Genomic DNA, 13867 nt, shown 5'->3' with positions numbered 1-13867 from the left:
TTTCTTGTTTTGCCGAGTCACTTTGGTCCAGGTATCATCCCGGGCTGTCTTTTTCTGTGCTGGCTTGTCAATATCTGAGGAAGGGCTGGGCGTGGACAGCGACCTCTTCTTGTTGCCATCTCCTTGCTGTGGTAATTTCTTAGGAGTGGTCAGAGGTGGCTGTGATTTTTTGTTCAGACTCGGAGATGTTTGAGTCGTTGACGCCGACTTCGTTGGTGATTTGTTGGCCAGCCTATATGCCGTACTAATAGACGAAACCAATTTTCTGATCTCATGGTGGAGATTCTTTTTGTCTTTTATGAAGTCGGCTAACTCATCAATCTTGTTGCCGAGCCTCTCCATTGGTGACTGTTGGCCGCTGACGGTCGGTAGAGAGTTCATTCTTCCTCGGTGGGTTTGATTAGTGGCAGGAGCAAAAGGTCCTCCACTTTTTGAAGGAATGTTGCTCAGCTGTCCGTTCTCTGCCATCTGGGCTGATTTCGTACTCCCTGTAACCTTGCTAGCATTGCTAGACAGCAGAGCCATGGGGTCTACTCCACTGTTCAAACGATCGCTTGGTAACGACGAGTTTAGGCCCGTTTGCACGCCTTCCCTCGCCGGCACTGAGGTATCCATCCTCTGTACTGTAAACGATGTTTGAAAATCTTCTGACATTTCCATATCATCTTTTGCTAGGTTTTGGTCCACCCCGAGTATTCTGTTTCCTCGGTACCCGACGCATCTGACGTGCAGATATGCCGGGCATTCCCCTATCCGCCACCTGAGGAGGCGCCCGATGCGGGACCCAGCAAGCCCGACACGGGGTGTGTGTGTGTGTGTGTGTGTGTGTGTGTGTGTGTGTGTGTGTGTGTGTGTGTAAGTATGTAAACCTCTCATAACTATTGAATGGCTCTACCGATTCGATCGCGGTTGGCGCCATTCGAAAGAGCTTGTCTAAACTTAGATTTTGAATACAATTTGGATCGATTCGGACCGATAGATTTCGAAAAATCTAAAAAAAACTAAAAAAAAATTTTTTTTCAAAAGTGGTTTTTTTGTAATAACTTTCGAACGGCTTTATAGATCAACTCCAAAAACTAATCAGCTCTTAACCTTAAGAAACCACGTCAATCACCGCTAATCCGGTAAAAATCGGTTAATTCGTTCGAGAGATATCGTGCAGGAAAGAAAACCCAAAAAAGTGTTTTTTCGGAATTACTCCGAAACTTATAGTTTGATCAATATAAACTTAAAAATTTTTCATAAGACTTAAAAAACTACGTCGAATGCTGCCAACCGCGTGAAAATCAGTTCATTAATTCAAAAGTTATTGCGGTTTGAAAACTCAAAAAATAGTGTTTTATCAACCCTCTATCAAACTTTTGAGCTTGAAAAGCTCAAAAGCATAGAAAAGTTATCTTTTTGAGCTCGAAGAGCTTAAAACAACATATAAATTGTATTTTTGAGCTCGAAGAGCTCAAAAACGCCGTAAATGCAATTTTAAGCGCTCAGGTATGGAATTAGCGGGAAGTTGCAGGGATGGCCTTCAGGGTCAACCGTTTTCCTAATTTTTTTTTTTGGCTTTGAACTTCTGGTAAGGGACTGTTCTTAAAATGCCTGGAACAAATTTTGGTTTAATGGATTTAATGAAAAAAATTAATTTTCGGTACTTTTTATTGAAGAAGATTGTTAGTTAACTTATTAAGCTTATAAACATTATGGATCAAATTATATATTATGGACGAATAACTTAAAATTTAATCTTAAAGTTTTAATTTTGGGAATGGGACAGACCAGGTGACTGTTATTTTGGTGATTTACAAGTTTATAGCAAAAAAACCAAAATTTATTTCATTTTAGTTTTCAATGCTCCAAATAGAAATTTTTTTTTACTTTCGTAATAAATGTGTTTTAGTAACAAAATAAAAATTCTAAGTAGATATATATATATATATATATATATATATATATATATATATATATATATATACTTACTTGGCAGAAATGAAAGTGACAGTTTCGAATTATTACTGAGGGAAGAATTTGTTGCAAAGCATTGCGGGTTGCCAGTTCAAAATCCGTGTGGATTATTGGTGTTATTGTTTTCAGGAGGGGAAAACAAAAATCAGCAATTTCCTGAAAGACAGCTACGTAGGCTTCGGTGGTTTTTCTTTCCATCATGACATAAATGAGAGGGATTGTCTAGAATTCATTTGATATAAGACAAAAATGTTATTAAACTTCACACAAAATTAAAAGATCACCTTACTGTTAAACTACCCGTGAAAAAATATTCTGATCAGGCTTGATATGAGCTGATAAGGCCATATAAAATTTTTTGATATGTTCATATCTGGCCTGATATGATCTGATATGTCCATATTTAATTTTTGATATGTCCTGATATGGCCTGATATGAAAATTGGCCATATCAGGCCTGATCAAGCCTTATCAATTTGATATGTCTATATCAGACTTGATATAGCTTGATATGTTCATATCTAATTTTATATTATTTTTTAATAGGTCCTGATATGCCCTGATATAACCTTATAAAGTTATATATACTTTGATAAACTTGAAAAAAAAAATCCCTGGTCAGGGTTGATATAACGATATGGATTAATATGGTCTGATATACTCATACCCTTACCAGCACATAAGCAGTCTTATGTACTCATATAAAGGCATACCCGAATAAAAAAAACTATTTATCATTATATATGATTCATATCTAATTATATAGAAGCATATGTAATTCATTTATAATTATATAGATGTATATATAATTCATATAAAATTATATATGAATCATATAGAATTCTATATAATTTTTTTTACTCCAGTGAGTATTTTGTGATTAACATAAAACATTCTCTTTTTCTATCTAAGAGTCTGTTACTCCAATGATTAACAATCTTTTAATATATAGTATTTTTCGGATGAAATAATAGGAATTAAAAAAAAATTTAATTTCACAAAAATTATTAGTTTTGTCAAGTTCAAAAATTGTTAGCCAGGCCCTCCAGAAATATATAGTTCCATATACTGAACAAATAATTCCATTAAAATGTAAGCTTTCAATTTTCATTTTACCTCGATTATTTTTTTAATTTCAAAGAAATTATAAATTTTAAAGCAACGAAGTACCTGAACTATATATCGTAGAATCATTATTGCGATTTCATGTATACATAGATAATTTTATAAATCTACTTATAGATACCATTATTATATCCCGTGTAAAAAAGTTGCGGGATTCCGCCGGTAATCCGCAGGTGATCCGCAGGTGATCCGCTGAATATCATGTGGAAGTCATATTTTGACACAAATAAGAATTCTAAATGAATTCCGGATGAAATCCTGATGAATACACAAAGATAGTATACTGTAAAAAATTTCGGTGTAAAAGATGGACCCAGAGACTTTTACACCGTCGTGTAAGTGTGAAAAGTCGGTGTAAACACTTGTGTAAATTTAACACGGTGTAATTAACTGTTTTACACTATTCCGTGTTATTATTTATAACTCTGAAATTCCATCAATTATAAGCTATAATTATGTGACTAAAACTTATACTATAGTGAAATTTATCTCATAATATAGAAGAATAACTAATTAACAACATCCCTTTGTCAAAAACCTCGATTACTTTTTGAGTTTCTCGTAATTATCATTTGACTGAGTGTGAGTGGTGGGACATCGAAAAATTCTTCTCTCTTACCTTGGTATACTTTAAGTCCAATTTCAGTTCGATCACTAAGTTTAAAAAAAATACTTCCCTCTCAATAAAAAATTTATCCTACAAACATTCAATATTATGAAGAATTAGACTGTTTACCTACGTAGCAAAAATTTTTTTTATTGTAATTGGTGGGACAGACATTTGTGACTGGTGGGACAAGTACAAAATGTCTACATCAAGTTGTTTATTAAAAAGGCTGTTATATTATTTCAACTCTAGAAACATTATTGTATATATATTTAACTATAAATTATTTAGGATAATTAAAAAAAACTAATTAAAAAACACAAATAAAGGATTTAGCATGCTGGCAACACGATCTTGATAAACTTAGGTGTTAATTAATAACGAACATAAACAAAATTTGTTCTTAAAACTAGAATAATAAATATGTTAGTTAATAACAAACATTTTACAGTGTACAGAAATATAGTTCTAGTGATAGATTGTTCAAAAAATTTTTTTTGCTCGACAGGCAGAAAGCGTCAACTTTCAGCCCGCTGCGCTAAACAAAGTTGCCGCTTCCTGCCTTCGTCCAGCAAAAAAATAGTATACACTCCACGGGAAATAAATAAGAAAGCCTCAGATCATATGTTTGTTGACATCGGCTTTGCCTCGGACAACAATTACATGTGATCTGAGACATGTGATGTGTGTGTGTGTGTGTGTGTGTGTGTGTGTGTGTGTGTGTGTGTGTGTGTGTGTGTGTGTGTGTGTGTGTGTGTGTGTGTGTGTGTGTGTGTGTGTAAACCTCTTATAACTTTTGAACGGCTTAACTGATTGGATCGAGATTAGTAGCGACCCAAAGAGTATCATTGCCATTAAATTTCGTGAAAATTTTAATTAATTCGGTTCGCTAGATTTTGAGAAATCTCAAAAAAAAAAATTTTTTTAAAATGGTTTTTTTGGAATAACTTTATTTTATATCTTTTTGTAAAGAAAAAAAAAATTTTTTTTTCTTATAGTCTTATGAACGTGGACTTGGCGCGATTTTTTTAGAGTGAAACTGTTTTTTTTTTCGGATAGTATATTACACACCGAGGGAAGTAAAGTAAGAAATGTCTCAGATCACATGTAATTGTTGTCCGAGGCGAAGCTTATCAACAATCGGATAACTCTTCATTAAAATTCGGTACAAATTTATTATTTAAAAATTAATTTTTTTTTAATGGCTCAAAATATTACTTTGTTAGTGCTAATTTCTTTTTTTTAATATTTCTTATTCTACGTCTCGATTTATAATAAAATCATTACAATCTATCACTAACTTTCTTTCCATATTATTTTTGGATATTCATCCGGAATTCATCCGGAATGCATTTAGAATTCCTATTTGTGTCAAAATATGACTTCCACATGATATTCAGCGGATCCCCTGCGGATCACCTGCGGATTACCGGCGGAATCCCGCAACTTTTTTACACGGGATATAAATATTGACAGTTAATAATTAATAAATTAGATAAAAAATTTTGTTCACTACGAATCGATCATGTATACGATTCGCATTACTTGTAGTTATAATAAACTCTGTTCTCGAAGTAAGTCTCTTAGGTAAACGGGTAGTGAATTAGTCACCCCGCGTCATACAGAGGGTGCCCTAACTTCATATCGTTTAAAAACAATCTAAAACAACTACAATTATGGCAAAAGGCAGAAAGAGAAAAAAAATTAGCTAGCATTAACAAAATTATCAATCCCTCGGTATCTTTTAGTGACATTACAAAAAAAAACATCCCAAACACCCGCCAACCTTATTATCACATCCAACCTCCCTTTAACCATGAGCTTTTACACATCTCAAACAAAACACCTTCCCAGGTAACAAACCCTGACCTCTCAAAAATTTGCTCTCAAATAAAAACACTATCTAACGCAGTAACGGCAACAATCGGTCGAGTGAACGACCTATACAATCTTCTAACACTCACCCAAAACCAATAATGCATAATCCCGTAATAAAAAATCACAAATATAACGAGCTGTCCTTTATTGCACTTAACATAAACTCTCTCATTTCCCATAATAAACGCTACAACTTATCCCAACTCATAAATCATCACAACCCAGACTTCGTACTTCTCGGAGAAACAAAATTATCACAAATATTTAATCCTATTTTCAACAACTACAAATTACTTAGATCAGACAGACCAAATTCTATACAAGGAGGAGGTACCGCCATACTTATCCGGGATATACTCATACATAGACGAGTTTTTCCCAAACGTCTAGTAAATGCCGTATGCATCGAATGTACAGCAATAAAAATTAACATTACAAGCAATAAGAAATTGTTCATCCTTTCAATTTATTCAGCAGGAAACTGTAAGAAAGAATTCATAGATGAACTGTCCGCTCTGTTTAATGAACTCAACCTTGACGACCCAGACACCTTCTATATAATAGCCGGAGACCTAAATGCTAAACATAAAAACTGGAAGAACTTAGTTGAAAATCCCAGAGGTAAATCTCTGCACATCTGGTTAAAAGACAATGAAATAAAATATAAAATTAATTTTTTAGGCCCTGATGTAGCAACGTACCCCGCCAGTAATTCATATCTTGACATATGCCTAGCTGACAATCGCATCAACTTCATAAAGCTGACAAACAATAACCTTAATACTTTACCTTTTGACAGTGATCATAATGCAATTAAATTTGATATTACAATTGACAGATTGACGAATTTGGAAACTGAAGAACCCCGTTACAGTCTTAACTTTGCTAAAACTAACTGGACCCGATTTGAAAAATCACTCAACTCTTACAAAATCTCTGAACTACCTACAGACAGAAACCTTTCAAAAGACGAAATAGATACAGGATTGACAAACTTAAACACGGCGATCACTAAAGCAATTAACATAGCAACCCCTTAAATTATCCCAAAAAATACGACCGACAAATTCGTAAATAACAACACAAAAAAATTACAAAAGCATAAAAATTACATATCATCACACATTCACAAACTACAAAAACTCGGAATCAAATCTAATAATTCCCTACTGATATATTACAAAAACATCTTAAAAGAATTAAAAACCAAAATATCCAATGAATTTAACAAGGCATCTAACGCATATTGGGAAAAAAAAATAAGAAGCATACCTCCTAATGACCCAGTAAAATCACTTCCTCAAATCAATAAGTTATTCAGCAAAAAGATAACAATAATGCAAGTATCATTACACAACCCTATGACAAATTAAATTTAATTGGGGCTCACTTTGAGGCAACAAACATCCAAAACATTAACATGGGCAAAGAAGCTCATATACGCTTAGTAAACAGAAAAATTGACGAACTTAAAAACAAAATAAATCTCGAAGAACAAACGAACTCTTCTCTGTTACAGTTCAAAAAATGTTCCTTCCACATACCCCCCAAACAACCCTTTTCCCGACTATTTTACTTCCTTCCCGGAACTCCAAAAAATATTTAGAAAATTAAACAACAAAAAATCCTCCAGCTTTGACGGCATACCTAACTTTATTTTAAAAAACCTTCCCTCTAATATTATATATCTTTTTACAATGCTATTTAACAATGCACTTAATATTTCCTACTTTCCATCTCAATGGAAAATAGCCAAGGTAGTTGCTTTAAAAAAAAAAAGATATGGACAGCTCTAATCCCTCTAGCTACAGACCCATAAGTCTCCTGCCAAACATAAGCAAAATATTTGAAGTAGTAATAAATAAAGCTATACTAAAATTCTGTAAGGTAAATGAAATTTTACCCGACCATCAGTTCGGCTTTCGCCATAAACACTCAACAATACATGCTATAAACAAATTCACCTCAGACATATGTAGAGAACTGAATGCTGGTCGATGCGCGCGTTGGGTCTTGTTTTATAGATCTAGAAAAAGCCTTTGACACTGTATGGCTAGACGGTTTATTATTCAAACTTCTCACTTACCACTTCCCACATCACCTCATAAAAATCATATGGAACATGGTACATGGCAGATCTTTCTGGGTTTCGGACGGTCCAAATCTCTCAACTCTTTCCTTCAAAATATCTAACGGCCTCCAGCAAGGTACAGTAAACTCCCCTCTTCTGTTCAACCTTTATACCATTTCATTATTAAAATTGTTCGGACTTAACATAGACGATGATAAAAAAGCTATAGTTTTTGCAGATGACTTGCTAGTATACGTCACCGGTAGCAAATCCTCCGAGATAAACATAAAACTACAAAAGCTTTTCGAAAATATACAATACTACTTTCATACTTGGAAACTCAAAATGAACACTTCTAAATACGAATCAATTCTCTTCAGACCCAAACTAAAAAACGCACATGCAGACGTCAAAATAAATTGGAAAAAATTTCAAATTAAAGAAAACGAAAATTCAAATATCATCGTCCCACACAAAAATGTAGTAAGGTACTTAGGAGTATACCTGGACAATAATTTAAACTTCTACTCACACATTGATACCCAAATTAATAAAGCCAAAAAGCAATTCAAAAGCCTGTAGACTATTCTATTCTAAATTTCTAAACAGAAAGGTCAAAATATTATGTTACCAACTTCTAATCAGACCAATTATTACCTACGGCTGCCCTATTTGGTTTAATATTCCACCTAAAGAAATGGAAAAATTAAGAAAATTTGAAAGGCAATGCTTAAGAGCCTGCCTCAATGCATCCTCTTCTACTGAAAATAGTTTAATATCAGGTCCCTTTTACCCACAACCACAATACTTCAATCAAGCAATGACATCAGGGTACACACCTCCCGGAATATTCACATACCTGGACAGCCTAGGTCTCATTCAAGACCCTCAGTTCATACCGTTAACATACCACGTCAAAAGAGGTCCAAACGCCAAAGCTATTAATTATGACTCAAAAATATTATCAAATACCGACATACAATACTGCACTTCAGTCCCACAAAAAGACAAATTGGTTAATCCCCACAATTGTAAGGAATACTGGTGGTTTACCTAATCTGCTCCTTTTCCTCCTTTATTATTTATTATCTTCTCTTTCTCCCGTTTTCTTTATTTGTTGCTATATATATATATATATATATATATATATATATATATATATATATTGTGACATGAGAAAATTTTCTAAAATTTGAGATTCCGAGTTTAACAATTATTAGGTTGGCTAAGCTGAGGAAAAGCAGAGATTCGACGCGCCTGTGTCGCCCCAAGCAACCTCCCGATCAGAATGACAAGCTCGAGGTAAAATTAGTAAATGAAAACGCGCCGAATTTAAATTAAAAATTCAAATAAAAAGAATACCGGAATGAGTGTGAACTATTGTTGAATGCATGAGTGAGTGAGACTAGACTATAGCGATCAGACGACCCGCGAATTTCTACGAGCCATCGACGATCAACGTGACATCTGGCCGCGAGGATAGAACGACGAGAAAATTTGAACGGACCAATGACGACGGAGAGCGATCAACAACAAGTATGCGAGGCGCCATCTGAACACGAGGCTGATCACTAATCGAAGTATCGACCAATCATCGATCGCAACGGAATACTGGACGCATCCCGGAATACAACGGCCGGCTAGAAGAAGCTGTGAGCTGATTGGATAGGAGTTTTTGGAAGGAACCGAAAAGAAAAAGAGCCTGGGTTGCCGAGGAGGCAGCGATATTAACAAGGAATTCTGATCTGGACGCCGTGACTGTGGCATCGTGCAGTTCTATTTTGATTATTTTTGCTGTTGAGTTTTTTTTTATAAATTTGTCGCTGACGTGAGTACGATTGTGTACATTATTGTGAAATATTTCGCCGAATTGTTTTGGACACTACGACCCCGGACACGCCATCGCCGAGATACCGACGCTCTTCCGTCAGTTTTGCCGCCAACTTCGCCTACTTGGTCAGCATCGCCCGAGACGTCTACGGTAGCTGCAGGGTAAGTCTGGTCGCTGTCTTTATTAGCCCCAGGGTGTCATCACCGCGAATTTCGTCGTGTTAAAATAATTTGTTTATAATTCGAGTTGCACGGAATTAAAGAAATTCCGTGCGGTATTTTTGAAGCTTAGTGACGACACTCTGCGGCACGGTACCGTTGAGTCACGTGTTTGTGTGTGTGGAATTTTTGGTCGGATTATAAGTACTGTTTACCTACCTCGAGCTTCAAATACCCGACAAAGCGGCTTAGTAAATTGCTTTGTAAAATAAGTTGACGAATTCGAATACTTCGCATCATTTGTTTTTTTTTCTTGTCATTGTTGAACCATTTGACGATTTGAATTATTTTGGATAATTTTGAGATCTTTATTAGGTTACTGCGATTGAAATTATTGGTTGAATTTTGCGATTGAAATTATTATATTTTTTTTTAATAAAAAAAAAAAAAGAGAAGACTTCGTAAATAAATTTTGCGGTTGCGATTTTTGATAAAGATTTGCGATTGAGATTTTGTTATTAAATTTGGCAATTGAAATTTTTGATAAAATTTTGCGATTGAAATTTTTGATAAAATTTTGCGATTAAAATAATTATTTCCTTTTTAATTTTTGGAATAAATTTTGCGAGTTGAATTAATTATTTGTTTTAAAAATTTTTTGAATAAATTTGGCGAGTTGAATTAATTATTTGTTGTGAAAATTTTTGAATAAATTTGGCGAGTTGAATTAATTATTTGTTTGAAAATGTTGAATAAATTCGGCGAGTTGAATTAATTAATATTTCTTTTTTTACTTTTTTGAAAGAAAAGACTTTGTAATATTTTTGGTTCCTCGAATATTTTTTTTTGTGTAATTTGTTTTATTTTGAAATGTGGAATCATTGCGTTAGTACTAGTGTTGCGTTAGAATTATTTTTGCGTTAAAATAATTTTTGTTATTAATGCGACATTGCCGACAGAATATATTTGTTGTTGAATAAACCGTTGTTGGATTAGAATTGCACGCCTCAATTATTTTTTTTAATTGTTGTTGCTCTGATTAACCGATCCTATCGTCCAATTTCGATTTCTTTGTCCGTCGATTGCCGTTATTCGATTTTGAATCTCTTCAACACCGACCCGCCGCCCAACGAAGATCAACAGCGAGATCGACCCGTGGAACATTGAGTTCCTGGCGCCCAACCAAATCTACGAACCAGGTAGGCCAATTAATTTTGTTGACCTGATCCGGTCCTGTCGACGCCAGTGCCGGAAAAGGCATCACAATATATAAATACATACATATATATATATATATATATATATATATGTCTATATTTTGTTGTATCTGTTTTTCTTTTTAATACGATAAGCCTTTTTAATATACATCGTTTTTTTTAGGCTAACTCATTACTAACCATATACTATTAATCTCTACAATATTCATATGTATAAAAGACTAAGACTAAAATTAAACAAAAAACAAAATATGTATTGCCCATTGCGGCATCTCAGGTACCAAACCATTATATGTAAGCTTCTATGAGAGCCATGCAGGCCAGGTAGAATAAGATAAGTTTTTCAAATATTGTAATAGGTCATGTACGTTTATACCTATATATCATTTACCTTGTAAATCTATGTATCAATAAATTCAAAATAAACGATTAAAAAAAAAAAAAAAAAAAAAAAGGTAGTGAATTAGTCTTTCAAGCGGTAGGTCCCCGGTTCGATTCCCACTCGCGTCGATTTTTTTTTCCTATGGAAATAATTATATATAATTATACCTAATTATATTGGGCCATTTTTCATTTATAATTATGTAATATAATGATATATAATTTTTTTTACCGGGGCGGGTACATAGTCTGATATACTTATATCAAGGCATATATAGTCTGATATGGCCAATTTCCATATCAGGCCTGATATAGTCTGATCAAAAAAATTTGTCACGGGTATCTGTAGGTCCCATCCCCGTGATCAAAATTAGTATCAACATAACTAGTTTAACATTTTCAATCTAGCAGAAATTACCCAGAGCATTTCAAGGATTAAGAACCACCCTCAAAACCCACCCCTTCATGAGAAAATTGTTTTAAATTACATAATTCAGGCTCTAATCTATTTAAGGTAGTTCGGCCCTTTAAGCAAAAATTCAAGAAATCTCCCAAACTCCGTATAGAAGTAGTTAAATACATAATACACACGCTGTTAAAATTTAGAGACGATTCACCACGTCTAACCGAAGATAATTGCAATTGAAAATGACATTTTTACAGAGGCAGTATGGGAAAAGAGAGAGAATACCGCGAGTTTTATTATTTTTGTATTGAAGAAATTTTAAGAATTTCACGAAAAACTAACATTACTTAGATTAATGCATGTATAATTACCCTAAAAAATTCTGGAATTCCCTACCACATAGTTTTTGAGAAATCATTGATAAACTAATAAAGTCATGCGTGGAAGTAAGTGAGCAATAGCCCGTAAGAGAGGCAACACTAGCGCGTGACGAAGACAGTAGTAGCATAAACTATAGGTTGGGAAAGAACTACCTGAAAGCTATCCAAAAACATTTCTTTATTTTTAACTTCCCGGTAAGAAATTTTTTTTATCTATTATAATTATTGGAATAATTTTTAATGAGAAATCATTTGCATGGCTCAGGCAGAGCCTCTGGGTGGCAGTTACAGTTTTTTTATTTATTTAGAATTATTGGAATAATTTTAAATTATATAACAGTAGTAAGGGTCAGGCAGAGGCACTGGTCAGCCATGATTAAATTTTGATTTTTATTTGGAATTATTTAAGTAATTTTTAATTAAAAATTCAGTAACAAGGCTTAGGCAGAGGCACGGGGGCAGCAGTAAAAGAGTTTTCTTATTTATTTGTAAGAAATTAGAATAATTCTTAATTAGAAACTAGTAGCAAGGGTCAGGCAGAGTGACTGGACACTTCAGTGAAATGAACTCTTTGAGATTTTTAAAACCTGATTCACACAAATTCGCTCAAATTCAGGTACAGAAGGATCGAACGTTGAAAATTGTAAATGATCTCTTTGATAGTTTTAAAATCTGATTCACACAAATTCGCCCAAATTCACTCAAATTTGGAGTCTGTAGGAGCTATAGTTTGAAAAATAAAAATTTTCATTATTAATGTCCACCCCCACAACCCCCTTTAGGGTGATCTATCATAAAATTCGTTCATAAACTATTTCTATATCTTTTACAGAAGATTCCTATTAAATTTGGAGTCAATAGAAGCTATATTTTAGAAACGGGAATTATTCATTGTTACCGCCTCCGCAAACCCCTTGGAGGAGGAATTTCTTAAAATCCATTGTTAGCTGACCTCTACATGGCAAAAGTAATATTCCTACCAAATTTCAAGTTTCTAGGTCTGATGGTTCCCGAGATATCGTGATGAGTGACTATATAGATAGGAATCTCTTATAATAATATAGATTACTGAGTATTAAATGACCACTTACATAATTAGACTTAAACGCCTGAAGAATCATGAGCTGTCGAAGATGAAGATTTGATGGCAAAATGTCAAAAGGGAGTCCTAACAAAATTCTTCACTTTCACTGTGATACTTGAAAATTTTCTTTATATAATCTGGGTCATAAAAAATAAGGGAAGTTGATCCGTCAGTCGAGGAATCAACTACTCGGACGGAAAATTTTCCCCCAGTAAATGACAAAAAATTTATCCACTGCTCGTCTTTTAGTGAATTGCCAAATTCAAGGAGTGTTTTTGGTGTTGGTGGTAAAACTGTACTATGAACCTCTCGTAATGTTCGACATTTTTGTTCATAGGTACAGGTAAGGTCAGGATATCTAGTGGAAAATAATTTAATTGTACATAATTAGATTTTTAGAATAATTAATCGAATATCAAAAAGTAAAAAATTTTGTGTTATTGCGTCAAAAAGTTAGTGTTGATAATTTTTGTGTCAAATATTCAACACTTTTATGTGTAAACTAGCTTTTACCCGCAGCTTCTCTCACATGCTAGATGGCGTTGAAGTAGCTACATTTTAAAATTTTTTGATAAACTATTTTTTTATTTTTCGTAAAAAATAATTATTTTTTTTAATAAAAAGTATCCTATGTTACTTCTAATACCTCCAAGAAAATGTGTACAAAGTTTCATGATGATTTGTTGAGTAGTTTTCACGTAAAAGCGTAACAAACAAACTTGCATTCACATTTATAATATTAATAATTAAGAATTAATAATAGTCGGAGT

This window comes from Cotesia glomerata, unplaced genomic scaffold (genome assembly GCF_020080835.1).
Source record: "Cotesia glomerata isolate CgM1 unplaced genomic scaffold, MPM_Cglom_v2.3 scaffold_21, whole genome shotgun sequence".
NCBI classification, from domain to species: Eukaryota; Metazoa; Arthropoda; class Insecta; order Hymenoptera; family Braconidae; genus Cotesia; species Cotesia glomerata.
Note: the sequence above shows the minus strand (reverse complement) of the source record.